General features: G+C 39.1%; 1 protein-coding gene across 11 annotated transcripts in view; it reads right to left on the reverse strand.

The window, feature by feature from the left end:
* LOC110451825 (thrombospondin type-1 domain-containing protein 7A-like) overlaps positions 1–15,479 on the reverse strand; it is a 328,653-nt gene that overhangs the window by 155,416 nt on the left and 157,758 nt on the right. Inside the window, exon 5 of one of the 11 annotated variants that reach the window (XM_021500081.1) lies at positions 13,624–13,706. The exons of the other annotated variants lie outside the window; for them this stretch is intronic. The gene's annotated coding sequence lies outside the window, so the exon portion shown is untranslated. The remainder of the gene's footprint in view (positions 1–13,623; positions 13,707–15,479) is intronic. 11 annotated transcript variants of the gene reach the window in all.

The following is a 15,479-nucleotide window of genomic DNA, read 5'->3' on the forward strand; positions in this document are numbered from 1 at the left end:
CCAGTACCCCTCCCTCATCTCCCCCAGCTGTCAAACATCTGACAGGGCAGGAACCTTTACCCCCTCTCAAACACACCCAGTACCCCTCCCTCATCTCCCCCAGCTGTCAAACATCTGACAGGGCAGGAACCTTAACACTGGAGGTCATCATCAACAATTTTTTAACACAGGTACGGAGACCAGTCTTCCATGTTTTCTAATGTGCTAGCCATATTGGACGTACAATACTGAACAGGTGGCTCAATCAAAGTAGTCATTCCCTTTTAATTTTTGACAAAATTGGTAAAGGTAAAAGACAACTCAAACCAGTCTTAGAACAATAAAAGCTTCAAGGAAAACAAAGAGAAGTTAAAAGTCCCACTTGTGTATCACCCCCCTAGCTTTATTGCTGTCTGACAGTGATAGCATTACATTAATAACTGAATGTTTCAGTGATTTAAGAACTATATGTCTTAGTTTGCATTGATATGAAATACAAATAGCGTTTGAGATGGAGGCGATATTCCTACACTACCTATGTGCTTATGTTGACAAACTGAAAGACATTGGTGTTTCATGCAGATCAGAGGGTGAGAGGAAATAATAATGATTACCACAGGTGATGATAAAGAAATGTTGACCCTCAGATTAAAATTATTGCATGTCAAATCCTTGGCAAGCCTCTGGAAACCAGCATTCAATAATCTTATTCCTTTGGGTGAGATTTCTTTGTCATACCCTCGAGGTATGCCAATATTCTATTTAGTTCTTACAGACATTGTTACAATATCTGACTGCTGCCCAGCTGGCCATCAATGTGTCTGCTGATGGGGAGGAGACCTTCTTGATCCAGTAGACTATATAGCCTGGCATTATACATTACTTATATTACATAGGATCAAAACCTCTACACAAGACCTATATCCCTGACAGCATTAACTCCATCATTAGCTAATTAAGGCAACCATCTAAATTGCACAGACTATCTGTGTCAATTTCCTGCAGTTATTGTGGTTAGCTGAATTATAGTAATCCCCAGCCAATAAAGCTAGCAGACTAACTCTATAACTGGTGGTTTTGTCAGGTATCCTATCTAACAGAGCTCTGCTACCGCTGAGGTAATCACAATGAGAAGCCAAGGTTCAGAAAAAAATATTGAGAATGAAAATGATTTGTCTTTACATTGCATTATAGCAGTCCTGGTTAACTTAAATAAACTCCAGATAGCTGTTCTGTGAATGTGTTGATTGACATTTGAAATACTGCAAATGCATATACGTATTGAACCACTGGTTAACTCAACTGGTACAATTACTGGTAAACTGAACAGCAAAAAATACTGGTTAACTGAACTGCAACAATTACTGGTTAACTAAATCATAACAATTACTGATCATCCAAACCCCTAAATTCCTGTTACCTTGACTACACTACTGGTTAACTAAAGTGCTGCATTTTGTTTACCTGGACTGCTACATTCCAGATTATCTTGACTGTTACAATTACTAGTCAACAGAACTGCAACAAATACTGATTAACAGCTAGAATTGCAACAAATACTGATTAACAGCTAGAATTGCAACAAATACTGATTAACAGAACTGCTACGATAACTGGTTAACTGAACTGCTACGATTACTGGTTAACAGAACTGCTACGATTACTGGATAACAAAACTGCTTTGATTACTGGTTAACAGAACTGCTACGATTACTGGATAACAAAACTGCTACCATTACTGGTTAACAGAACTCGGCTATGATTACTGGCTAACAAAACTGCAACTGAACTGCTACGATTACTGATTAACAGAACTGCTACAATTACTGGTTAACTGAACTGCTACGATTACTGATTAACAGAACTGCTACGATTACTGATTAACAGAACTGCTACGATTACTGATTAACAGAACTGCTACGATTACTGATTAACAGAACTGCTTCGATTACTGGCTAACAGAACTGCTACGATTACTGGATAACAAAACTGCTACGATTACTGGTTAACAGAATTCGGCTATGATTACTGGTTAACAAAACTGCAACTGAACTGCTACGATTACTAATTAACAGAACTGCTACAATTACTGGTTAACAGAACTGCTACAATTACTGGTTAACTGAACTGCTACAATTACTGGTTAACAGAACTGCTACAATTACTGGTTAACAGAACTGCTACAATTACTGGTAAACTGAACTGCTACGATTACTGGTTATTAGAACTCCACTACAACCTGTCACAGTTACTGTAGTTGACCTGTCACAACTACTGTAGTTGACCTGTCACAACTACTGTAGCTGACCTGTCACACCTATTGTAGCTGACCTGTCACAGCTACTGTAGTTGACCTGTCACAGCTGCTGTAGTTGACCTGTCACAACTACTGCAGTTGACCTGTCACAGTTACTGTAGTTGACCTGTCACAACTACTGTAGCTGACCTGTCACAGCTACTGTAGTTGACCTGTCACAACTACTGTAGTTGACCTGTCACAGCTACTGTAGTTGACCTGTCACAGCTACTGTAGCTGACCTGTCACAACTACTGAAAAGCTTCAATTACTCAACTTGTACAATTACAGCAAATTTGTTTTAGTTTGCAGAACTCCAAATTATTAAACTCATTGCTGATTTCCCTAACAGGCATGATCATTGCAGTCAATCTATTTCACAGAACTGTCCACTAAACTACCTCCTTTGTCTAGCAATCCCCACTCTTTCTCCAATATATATTTAACAACAATTATCACAATGTTATCTAGAAAATCTGAATGGTCATGAAATTGTTTAGTTCTTCTATAACAAATGACCTCTCCAGATACCCCAAGTCTGAATGTTGTTTGTTTTTTAATGATGTCTCCTAGGCCATTGTGTCATGAAAACACAGAACTTTCAATGCCACAGGGAATAGTTTCAGCAAGCCTGAGGTTTATGTATTTAAATATTTTTTGTGTTTGGGGGATACATAAATCTACAGATTTCCAAGGCATTGAAAATGTTCTGAAGTCTATTTTCTGTAGGTAGACAAAAGATGTGATGCTTGCCTTATAAAACATCTATGTCACACTTTTAACCATCATATGGCATTGCCACTTAATAACCCTCCCACATTCTGGTGACATTCATATCACCTATGAATGTCATTGAGCCAATTTTTGATATAATCATTACTATGATGTCATTATTGTCCCATTGGATACCACTGACCCTCCCTGGACTGTAAATGATATGCCTCAGTATCTAAACTTAAACATACAAACAATACAACCACTGATTTCAAATAAATGCTTAAGTTTGGCAACTTAATTTGATTTTCAATAATATTAAGTAATTTCAAAAAAATGGTAAATATAGGAAATGAACTGCTTTTATTGGCATTCATAGGCAATATGAATGCCAACAGGACAAAGGCAAATTCAACATGAAGCAAGCACTAGCTTGCTTTGAATTTGTCTTTGCCCAGTTCGCATTCATATTGCCTAGCTATGAGCCTTCAGTTTTACTGACCTCTGCCAGAGTGAGGCTGCAGTTTTACAGACATTTTCCTGAGTGATCACATCTACTTCAAGGTCATTTTGGTTTAGTAAATGTTATAACAAGGATACTTTTTGGCCTGATTATGCATGTAATATGAGTTGTTTATTTCAGTTTATATAATTACCAGACAAAGTATGTTAATGATCATGAAATGTCACCATAAACAGGTCATATCTATTAAGTCCAGACTCACTCACTCATTTTACCTGCAACATAATGTTATGGCATTTTTTATGAATTAGAATTCCAATCAATAGAATTCCATACAGTAGAATTTCATACAGTTGAATTTTCATACAAAAATCTACAAATTGTCCATACGAAAGTGTTTTAAAACATAAACAGCTGATTGCACAATTTCAGTTATATATGAAAACAAAATACCTCTCCAAAAACGTGTTATCTTTATTATATTTCATGCCATAAAATGTCTGTAATTAGTCTTCATTCTCAAGGTCATCAAAATAATTTCTTTTTCTGCATCACTCAATCAAGCTGATTATATTCTTTGTTTATTGGCATTATTACTCCATCAAGGTCATCAAAATGTTTAAATTTTACCATTCACTTTCCACGATAATAAAGCACAACACATGGAGTACTCACTTGAATAAATAAGAAATTTTGATGATATTTTCTGGGTGTTAGCCAATGCAATGTTTAGACATAAAACAGTACTGGTATGTATAAAAAGTCCATTAGCATGTAAATAACATTGCTAAGCATATCACTGCGTAAAGCACTTGGGATTTTCTATTGAACTTTGGGGAGCATACTCAGAATTAAGTGGCTCTTTTTTTAAGTCTAAAGGAGAAATTTGTTCATAATTTCTTAAATAAGCTCTGATCTCTAACATTATGTAATATATCAATAAAAAATATGTCTAGGGCTTTTGAGAGCAAAGATGGAATTTCAGCCAAAATACCTTGGAAATAGGTCAATTAATATAGTGTAGTACATGTGGTCTAGACTTGCACATAACATAGGGATGTTTTGGTTAGGAACAGGTGAACGCCAAGGTCTCACACAGGTAATTATCCCAAGCTTATATCCAAGTTAGCTGAAATCCTATCCAACTACAGCATCAAAGCAGAAAATGATCGACAATTAATGTTTGTAGTTTAAATGGAGAATAAATGACAATTAATGTATTAAGTTTAATTTTAAGTTAAAATGTAGTTGTCATAAAATAGCCTCTAGTTCTTCCAGTTAAGTTGAGCAACTTACCCAACTACAATTCATCAGGACTGAACTTTCTGTCGCGGTTAGGGAAGTATGATCAGTTGTATCAGTTGTTAAAGCAGACATACAAACAATGATTGAAAACAAAGATATACGTCCAGTATCACGTTTCACAACAGAGACATAGAATGAAAGGGATTTTTTTTGTGATTGTTAAAAAAACATCACAACAAGAGAATTAAGGGTGAGAAAGAATTACCAAAAAAATAATAAGTCAAAAATGGCAGCTAGCATGTCAAAATGAAGGAAAGGGTTTGTCGTTATATTGGCACTAATAGCATCGCTACACAGAACAATAGGGGTATACACACTTCACAAATCTGGTAATTTTTCAAAAATCATTTGTCAAAATTGACAACGGAGTAGCACAAAGAAGGAAAACAATGTTTAGGTAACGACATAAACATGAAAACAATGAAATCTAGTGAAGACAGATAGACTTGTGTTATAGCAAACATGTATTGGGTGTTACCCTTCATAAACCTTGAAGGAATCTTTTTAACATCTTCTCAGTGTTAATATGAACTACTACAGTTGATAATTTGATTTAGACTTATTGGGCGATGATTTTTTTTGTATAACAAGAGGCCCATGCGCCTTAACAGTCACCTGAGTCCTACAGTATTTATTTTTGTTGTTGAAATATGAAGTGGAGATAATGATGTCAGACATCCCTACCAATTTGAGTAAACAAAAGTTAAGTATAACGTTAAGTTTGTCAGGACCAATGTGAGCTGATCATTCCTAGACCGAGTTTCAGTAAAATCGGCCTATAAGAACTTGATTTTAAGTTTGAAATAGATTTTTTCAAAATGGTGGTCGTGGCGGCCATATTGGATTTTTGATCGGACGAAAAAGAAAAAAAACTTTGGACAGTATTTCAGCTTAAGTTTAAAATGTAAAATGTTAACGGACGACGAGCGCCAACGTCGGACGAAGACGGATAGCAACAGGTACAGTATATCAACCGCTGAAACTTCCAATGAGGAGATATCTGAAAAGTACCAGTCAATTAAGTGTTGTTACTTTTTGTATTAATGCTTATAAATCCAAGATGGCTGCCTTTGCATCAGATCAGCTAAGGCAATTTATATTTCTTCTCAAGAACAACTGCAGCAACTGACTCCAAACTCTTGTACAACTGCTTTTTTTGAGGTCACCATAAAGTGTTTTTACTTTCATGCTGATCCGAAGGCTCTTGCCTCTTGCTGCTTAAGTTCAGGTGATCTAAAAAGAGTGATAACTTTGTAAATCCCCATTATTCTCATACCTGATTAACTCAATTTTATGCATGCTGGATGAAAATAATCCACATGAATCCAACTATTTCTAAGATGACCAAACTTTAAAGTTTAATATCAAAGGATAAAAGATATCTGAAACATGAAAAACAAAGACTACAGTCTGTGTAACGTACATGTATTTAGGAAAAATGTCTTCTTTCATACAAAAACATGGGGTTTTGTCTTTCAAGGTTCGAGGCATTATACCTCGACATTCCAATTTGATGAATATCACTCTGTTTTAAATGTTTTTTCATAAATCACACTTGTACCTTTGATCAGACAAGGTATAGTAGGATTAATCAGAAATCTCACACCTCTTTATATAGACTCAATCAAGGGTGTCAATGTTAAATCAGCCGTGATTGGTCGATATAAGGCCAATCTATAGGTGTTACAAAGATTTTGATTGGTTGATAAGATGCCAAGAGTTGCACTCCATCTAAAAGACCACCATGCAGTGAATCAATCTTTTTTTCAAAGCAGTTATCTTATAGACTTACAACAATCCAATCCAATAGGTTCCTTGTTGTATAATATTATCTGTAGCAACTAGAACGTCTGTGTGGAGTATCACAGGATTTACATACTTCTCACATTTAAGGTGTAGATTCAAAAACAGGCAGCATTTTTTTGACTAAACATCCAGAATGTGATTACTATTCCAATTCAATGACACTCTAGAGGCAAGGAGACCAAACAGAAGATTCAAAATATCAAAGCACATACAGAAATTGATTTCAAAGAGACAGTATTCAAAAAACTGAAAGTTAGCTACTGAAGAAGTTATGAATATTTAGCATTTTAACGGTTGTATTTTAGGATGTTAGCACATCTTTATCTTTAAAATGGCAGTTTTACACAATTCTGACATAAATCTTTCACTAAGAAAACATGTATAGGAATATGTGAGTTGTGACTTGTAAATGGTGATGATTGGCAGTCAGGTGATTTAGCTTTTTCCCTGTATCCATAATCCTGTACGTATCTATCGGTATATCCTGTCTCTCCCAGTATATCCTAATCTCCAAGTATATCCTGTCTCTCCCACTATATCCTGTCTTTCTCAGTATATCCTGTCTCTCCCATTATATCATGTCTCTCCCAGTATATCCCGTCTCTCCCATTATATCATGTCTCTCCCCGTATATCCCGTCTCTCCCATTATATCATGTCTCTCCCCGTATATCCCGTCTCTCCCATTATATCATGTCTCTCCCCGTATATCCCGTCTCTCCCATTATATCATGTCTCTCCCCGTATATCCCGTCTCTCCCATTATATCATGTCTCTCCCAGTATATCCTGTCTCTCCCAGTATATATCCTGTCTCTCCCAGTATATCCTGTCTCTCCCAGTATATTCTGTCTCTCCCAGTATATCCTGTCTCTCCCAGTATATCCTACCTTTCCCATTATATCCCGTCTCTTCCAGTATATCCTATCTCTCCCAGTTTATCCTGTCTCTCTGAGTATCTCCCATCTCTCCCATCTCTCCCAGTATATCCCGTCTCTCCCAGTAATCCCATCTCTCCCAGTATATCCTGTCTCTCTGAGTACCTCCCATCTCTCCCATCTCTCCCAGTATATCCTGTCTCTCCAAGTATATCCTGTCTCTCCCATTATATCATGTCTCTCCCATTATATCATGTCTCTCCCAGTATATCCTGTCTCTCCCAGTATATCCCGTCTCCCAGTATATCCTGTCTCTCCCAGTATATTCTGTCCCTCCCAGTATATCCTGTCTCTCCCAGTATATCCTGTCTCTCCAAGTATATCCCATCTCTCCCAGTATATCCCGTCTCTCCCAGTAATCCCATCTCTCCCAGTATATCCTGTCTCTCCAAGTATATCCTGTCTCTCCCATTATATCATGTCTCTCCCATTATATCATGTCCCTCCCAGTATATCCTGTCTCTCCCAGTATATTCTGTCCCTCCCAGTATATCCCGTCTCTCCCAGTATATCCCTTCTCTCCCAGTATATCTCCCAGTACATCCTGTCTCTCCCAGTATATCCCGTCTCCCAGTATATCCCGTCTCTCCAAGTATATCCCGTCTCCCAGTATATCCCGTCTCTCCCAGTATATCTCCCAGTACATCCTGTCTCTCCCAGTATATCCCGTCTCCCAGTATATCCTGTCTCTCCCAGTATATTCTGTCCCTCCCAGTATATCCTGTCTCTCCCAGTATATCCCTTCTCTCCCAGTATATCCCATCTCTCCCAGTATATCCTACCTCTCCCAGTATATCCTACTCTCCCAGTATATCCCGTCTCTCCCAGTATATCCCTTCTCTCCCAGTATATCTCCCAGTACATCCTGTCTCTCCCAGTATATCCCGTCTCCCAGTATATCCCGTCTCTCCAAGTATATCCCGTCTCCCAGTATATCCCGTCTCTCCAAGTATATCCCGTCTCCCAGTATATCCCGTCTCTCCCAGTATATCCCGTCTCTCCCAGTAATCCCATCTCTCCCAGTATATCCTGTCTCTCCAAGTATATCCTGTCTCTCCCAGTATATCCCATCTCTCCCAGTATAAGTATATCCTGTCTCTCCCAGTATATCATGTCTCTCCCAGTATATCCTGTCTCTCCCAGTATATCCTGTCTTTCCCAGTATATCATATCTCTCCCAGTATATCCTGTCTCTCCCAGTATATTCTGTCTCTCCCAGTATATCCTGTCTCTCCCAGTATATCCTGTCACTCCCAGTATATTCTGTCTCTCCCAGTATATCCCATCTCTCCCAGTATATCCTGTCTCTCCCAGTATATCCCTTCTCTCCCAGTATATCCCATCTCTCCCAGTATAAGTATATCCTGTCTCTCCCAGTATATCATGTCTCTCCCAGTATATCCTGTCACTCCCAGTATATTCTGTCTCTCCCAGTATATCCCATCTCTCCCAGTTTATCCTGTCTCTCTGAGTATATCCTGTCTCTACCAGTATATCCTGTCTCTCCCAGTATATTCTGTCTCTCCCAGTATATTCTGTCTCTCCCAGTATATCCCGTCTCTCCAAGTATATCCTGTCTCTCCCAGTATATCTTGTTTCTCCCAGTATATCCTGTCTCTCCCAGTATATCCTGTCTCTCCCAGTATATCTGTCTCTCCCAGCATATCCTGCCTCCCCCAGTATATCCTATCTCCCAGTACATCCTGTCTCTCCCAGTATATCCCGTCTCTCCCAGTATATCCTGTTTCTCCAAGTATATCCCATCTCTCCCAGTATATCTGTCTCTCCCAGTATATCCTGTCTCTCCCAGTATCTCCCATCTCTCCCAGTATATCCCTTCTCTCCCAGTATATCCGGTCTCTCCCAGTATATTCTGTCTCTCCCAGTATATCCCATCTCTCCCAGTATATCCTGTCTCTCCCAGTATATCCCGTCTCTCCCAGTATATCCTGTCTCTCCCAGTATCTCCCATCGCTCCCAGTATATCCCTTCTCTCCCAGTATATCCGGTCTCTCCCAGTATATCCCGTCTCTCCCAGTATATCCCGTCTCTCCAAGTATATCCTGTCTCTCCCAGTATATCCCGTCTCTCCCAGTATATCCCGTCTCTCCAAGTATATCCGGTCTCTCCCAGTATATCCCGTCTCTCCCAGTATATCTGTCTCTCCCAGTATAGCCCGTCTCTCCCAGTATATCACGTCTCTCACAGTATATCCCGTTTCTCCCAGTATATCCCTACTCTCCCAGTATATCCCGTCACCCAGTATATCCCGTCTCTCCAAGTATATCCCGTCTCTCCAAGTATATCCCGTCTCTCGAAGTATATCCGGTCTCTCCCAGTATATCCGGTCTCTCCCAGTATATCATATCTCCCCCAGTATATCATATCTCTCCCAGTATATGCCATCCCTCCCAGTATATCCTGTTTCTCCAAGTATATCCCATCTCTCCAAGTTTATGCCATCTCTCCCAGTATCTCCCCCCTCTCTGAATATTATTTTCCCTGCTTAATAATGAGTAGTGCAGAATAATTTAGGTATTGGGTAAGATCGCAATAACCAACCAATTCTACAAGTTGTCTCTCAGATCAACAAAACAGATATCATTCATTGATGACAGCAAGGGCCGATTCTTTAAATAAAGCGAGCTATAACAGCAGGGTGCGACGCCATTTTGTATTTAGCCCTCTCCAGATCTACAGACAGTCATTATTTTTAAGAAAATACATAAGTTGCAGTGTTAACAATGCCCCTGATGGAGGTCACTGATAGGGTCCCTCTCCCAGTATATCCCGTCTCTCCAAGTATATCCCGTCTCTCCAAGTATATCCGGTCTCCCAGTATATCCCGTCTCTTCCAGTATATCCCGTCTCTTCCAGTATATCCCGTCTCTCCAAGTATATACTGGGAGAGACAGAATATACTGGGAGAGACATGATATACTGGGAGAGACCGGATATACTTCGAGAGACGGGATATACTTGGAGAGATGGCATAAACTGGGAGAGATGGGAGATACTGAAAGAGATGGCACATACTGGGAGAGATAGGATCTACTGGGAGAGACAGGATGTACTGGGAGAGACGGGAGATACTGGGAGAGATGGGGTATACTGGGAGAGGCAGGATGTACTGGGAGAGACGGGAGATACTGGGAGAGATAGCATATACTGGGAGATATAGGATATACTGGGAGAGATAGGCTATACTGGGAGAGATGGTATATACTGGGAGAGAAAGGATATACGGGGAGAGACGGGATATAATGGGAGAGATGGGATATACGGGGAGAGACAGGATATACTGAGAAAGACAGGATATACTGGGCGAGATGGGAGATACTGGGAGAGATAGGCTATACTGGGAGAGATGGTATATACTGGGAGAGAAAGGATATACGGGGAGAGACAGGATATACAGGGAGAGATGGGATATACGGGGAGAGACAGGATGTACTGGGAGATATACTGGGAGAGACCGGATATACTGGGAGAGAGAGGATATACTGGGAGAGGGAGGATATACTGGGAGAGATTGGATATACTGGGAGAGCCGGGATATATTGGGAGAGACAGGATATCCCGTCTCCCAGTATATCCCATCACTCCCAGTATATCCTACCTCTCCCAGTATCTCCCCTCTCTCTGAATATTATTTTCCCTGATTAATAATGAGTAGTGCAGAATAATTATATCCTGTCTCTCCCATTATATATCCTGTCTCTCCCCGTATATCCTTTCTCTCCCAGTATATCCTCCCTCTCCCAGTATATCCTACCTCTCCCAGTATCTCCCCCCTCTCTGAATATTATTTTCCCTGCTTAATAATGAGTAGTGCAGAATAATTTAGGTATTGGGTAAGATCGCAATAACCAACCAATTCTACAAGTTGTCTCTCAGATCAACAAAACAGATATTATTCATTGATGACAGCTAGGGCCGATTCTTCAAATAAAGCGAGCTATAACAGCAGGGTGCGACGCCATTTTGTATTTAGCCCTCTCCAGATCTTCAGACAGTCATTATTTTTAAGAAAATACATAAGTTGCAGTGTTACCCAGTATATCCTATCTCTCCCAGTATATGCTATCTCTCCCAGTATCTCCCCTCTCTCTGAATATTATTTTCCCTGATTAATAATGAGTAGTGCAGAATAATTTAGGTATTGGATAAGATCGCAATAACCAACCAATTCTACAAGTTGTCTCTCAGATCAACAAAACAGATATTATTCATTGATGACAGCTAGGGCCGATTCTTCAAATAAAGCGAGCTATAACAGCAGGGTGCGACGCCATTTTGTATTTAGCCCTCTCGAGATCTTCAGACAGTCATTATTTTTAAGAAAATACATAAGTTGCAGTGTTAACAATGCCCCTGATGGAGGTCACTGATAGGGTCCCTTGGTGTATTTCGAACACAAACTAACTTTTCCGCTGTTCTGCCTTCTTATTTACAACCAATGAAAATAAATGTGAAATGACGATGACTCAAGACAAAAATTGATAATCGTTTCCAATTCAATGCCACAGTTGATCAGTTTCTCTACCGACTTTTAACTCCCTAAGCCCACAATATCCTATACTCCCCAGTTTCAACACACATCAACCGATGAAATTACAATCTCCGTATCTCCTACTTAAGTTCTAATACAATCTCTTTAATGATTCCAGAATTTTGTTTGTGTATTTAAAGGCAAAGCATATTCCACCCTTAGAACTACAACTTGTTTCCCAGTCATTACAAGAAAAGCTGTTTTTATTATACTCTCAAAGATAAATTTCCTTTAACTGTTAAAGTGTTTAAATGTACATATATCTCTATCAACGTTTCTCTAACATATCAAGTAGGAGGAAGAATGTACCACAACTAACAGAGGCTATGATGGATGTTAAAGTCACACCAAGAAGACAAGTGTAGCCTCAGCCAAACCTATTATCAGCGCCACTTTAAACTCAAAAACGGCTCTTTTTGCACACATCAAAGATATACAATTTTTAAAGTCTATGAAAATAAAACATTTTGACAAATTCTGATCACCCTGTTTGTTTGGGAGAGGTTGGACAGACGTTCAAGTGGGGCACTCGAAGAGTCTTTATAAGTACCCCACCTTTCCTTGCCAGAGGATTTCCTTGTGAGACAACCATTGAAGTGGGCCTCTCTGAGGGGCTATAAAGTACCCCACCTTTCCTTACCAGTGGATTACCTTGTGAGACAACCATTGAAGTGGGCCTCTCTGTGGGGCTATAAAGTACCCCACCTTTCCTTACCAGAGGATTTCCTTGTGAGACAATCATTGAAGTGGGTCTCTCTGAGGGGTTATAAAGTACCACACCTTTCCTTACCAGAGGATTTCCTTGTGAGACAACCATTGAAGTGGGCCTCTCTGAGGGGCTATAAAGTACCCCACCTTTCCTTACCAGAGGATTTCCTTGTGAGACAATCATTGAAGTGGGTCTCTCTGAGGGGTTATAAAGTACCACACCTTTCCTTACCAGAGGATTTCCTTGTGAGACAACCATTGAAGTGGGTCTCTCTGAGGGGTTATAAAGTACCCCACCTTTCCTTACCAGAGGATTTCCCTGTGGGACAACCATTGAAGTAAGCCTCTCTGAGAGACTATAAAGTACCCCACCTTTCCTTACCAGAGGATTTCCTTGTGAGACAATCATTGAAGTGGGTCTCTCTGAGGGGTTATAAAGTACCACACCTTTCCTTACCAGAGGATTTCCTTGTGAGACAACCATTGAAGTTGGCCTCTCTTAGGGGCTATAAAGTACCACACCTTTCCTTACCAGAGGATTTCCCTGTGGAACAACCATTGAAGTAAGCCTCTCTGAGGGGCTATACAGTACCTCACCTTTCCATACCATAGGATTTCCTTTTGAGACAATCATTGAAGTGGGCCTCTCTTAGGGGCTATAAAGTACCCCACCTTTCCTTATCAGAGGATTACCTAAACAGACATCACTACAATTTTATGATATTAATTTGATACAAGGATGAAGTATCCCTCATGTATCATCGAAAATGAACTGTAATTGACCTCTAACCTCCTGACCCCAACCCAGGTGACAGTGTTAGTACAGAACCACCAACTAAAACTAAAAAAAAAGATAATTTCTACCTTACGGTACATGCCTTGTCTGCATATATTGTTGATGGTCCTTACCATCTCAGATTTCAGTATAGGATGGTACACCCGAGGTGCTAGAAAGACAGAGCATCACATTTGATCTTTTAAACCCTGTTGAGTTGTGGAGTGGAGAACTTGACTATTGTGGAATTACAAGATAAGATAATAAGTAATTCCATCAGCTTGGGAATTCCTGTAAATAAAGATGGTAGATCATTATTGTGACATTTGACCTGGGACTCCATGCCCGCTCATAATCTCAAGATTACTACCACACACATCACAGTAAACAGCCTTTTGGCATTTTGTACCAAATTCCTGAAAAACCGATCTTTACAGTTTTTAAGGGGATCAATGAATATGTACCAAGAATACCACATTAAGAAATGTGACATACTACCTACTAAGTCATTTTCAGCACAGACTAACTTTTCCTTTTCAAGCTAACTTGATCTGTGTCATTTTGCCCTCCAAGAAATTATAATGCTCCCCACTATCCTCCCAAAAATACAGTGCACTCCTGAAGCTGAATTCCTGAGATACATATAGAGGGATCTAAGCTTGGCGGATTACAATGTCACACACAGAGAGTGGATAAGTACCTCCCTGGAGAGGAGAATCTGGCACTACCCTTATAAAACCAGCACTGTACACTCCAATCAGATTGGTGCTCAACTTCTTATAAAACTCTTATATAACAAGTAGCTATTGAGAGAGTAATGTTTCACTTAAGAACATATTTGTGTTAAAATTTGGCAATGACTTTTAGAAAAAGGGGCATTGAAAAGGGATCAATCACTCCCGAGGATTTATATAGAAATTGACGAGAGAAAACATCCCACCTTATCATGTTCCTTATAACCTGTAGGCATTTAAAGAAACACACCACAGCAATTTCCCATGTAACTGAGTCTAAATAACCACATTTTTCTTGCATCAATTTAAAATCATCCCCTAAATGCTTTCCTCCAATGAAATTATTCAATAAACATTCATTTGATGGAATATCAAAATAGCTGGACTCCATTCTGAGCTGGAAAACCTGATAGTACCAACATGTACTGCAGAAGTTTACAATGTAAATAAACACCACTGACACGTCATTCTACTTTATACTTGGTAGCTAATTATCGTTACCTGTCATTCTCAAAACAATACCTTAAAGTACAACAAATCAGACATTTTGTTAAACTGCTCGACTGGCCCAGCACAACAGATTTTGAAGGATTTCTCGACTGCATTTTTCTACTAGCTAACTCCTCCTAGTTTAAAACTTATCCGACATCCAAATGAAATTATTACAGTTATTGTTTTTCTAAATAATTTTATATTCTAGAGACGGAGGCAAGTCAATTAAACTGCATATGCTGGCCTTTATTACTTAAATCTCAATCCTAAATTCCTGTAGGATTCGTCTCAGGCAGGTAATACAAAAAATAAGTCAAGGGGGAAAACTCTACATTTTGTAACGTAATTATATTTGTTGATATATAGATATGAAACCAATGCATAACTTTTGACAGTTTTTACCTGGAATATTAAATATATTAACAGTAATATTAATGTTATACATTATGTAATATTATGTAATAATAATACCCTAACCCTTTTCGCATCTTGAAACTAACAGACGAACCAGACAAACCTTAGATAACTAACAATTGGTTTCATCAATAATCAATGTATCGAACCAAACATTTCAATACTAACTCCTGTGTATACATGGATATATCGTTCCACTTAAACATATATGACATTTTAAAGAGAAGTAATTTAACAGAAAGGGTCTGAAAATAAACTTTGATCAAATGTTAAAACTTCAAAAATGTCTTGTTAAGGATGTAACA

Source organism: Mizuhopecten yessoensis, unplaced genomic scaffold (assembly GCF_002113885.1).
Source record: "Mizuhopecten yessoensis strain PY_sf001 unplaced genomic scaffold, ASM211388v2 scaffold673, whole genome shotgun sequence".
NCBI classification, from domain to species: Eukaryota; Metazoa; Mollusca; class Bivalvia; order Pectinida; family Pectinidae; genus Mizuhopecten; species Mizuhopecten yessoensis.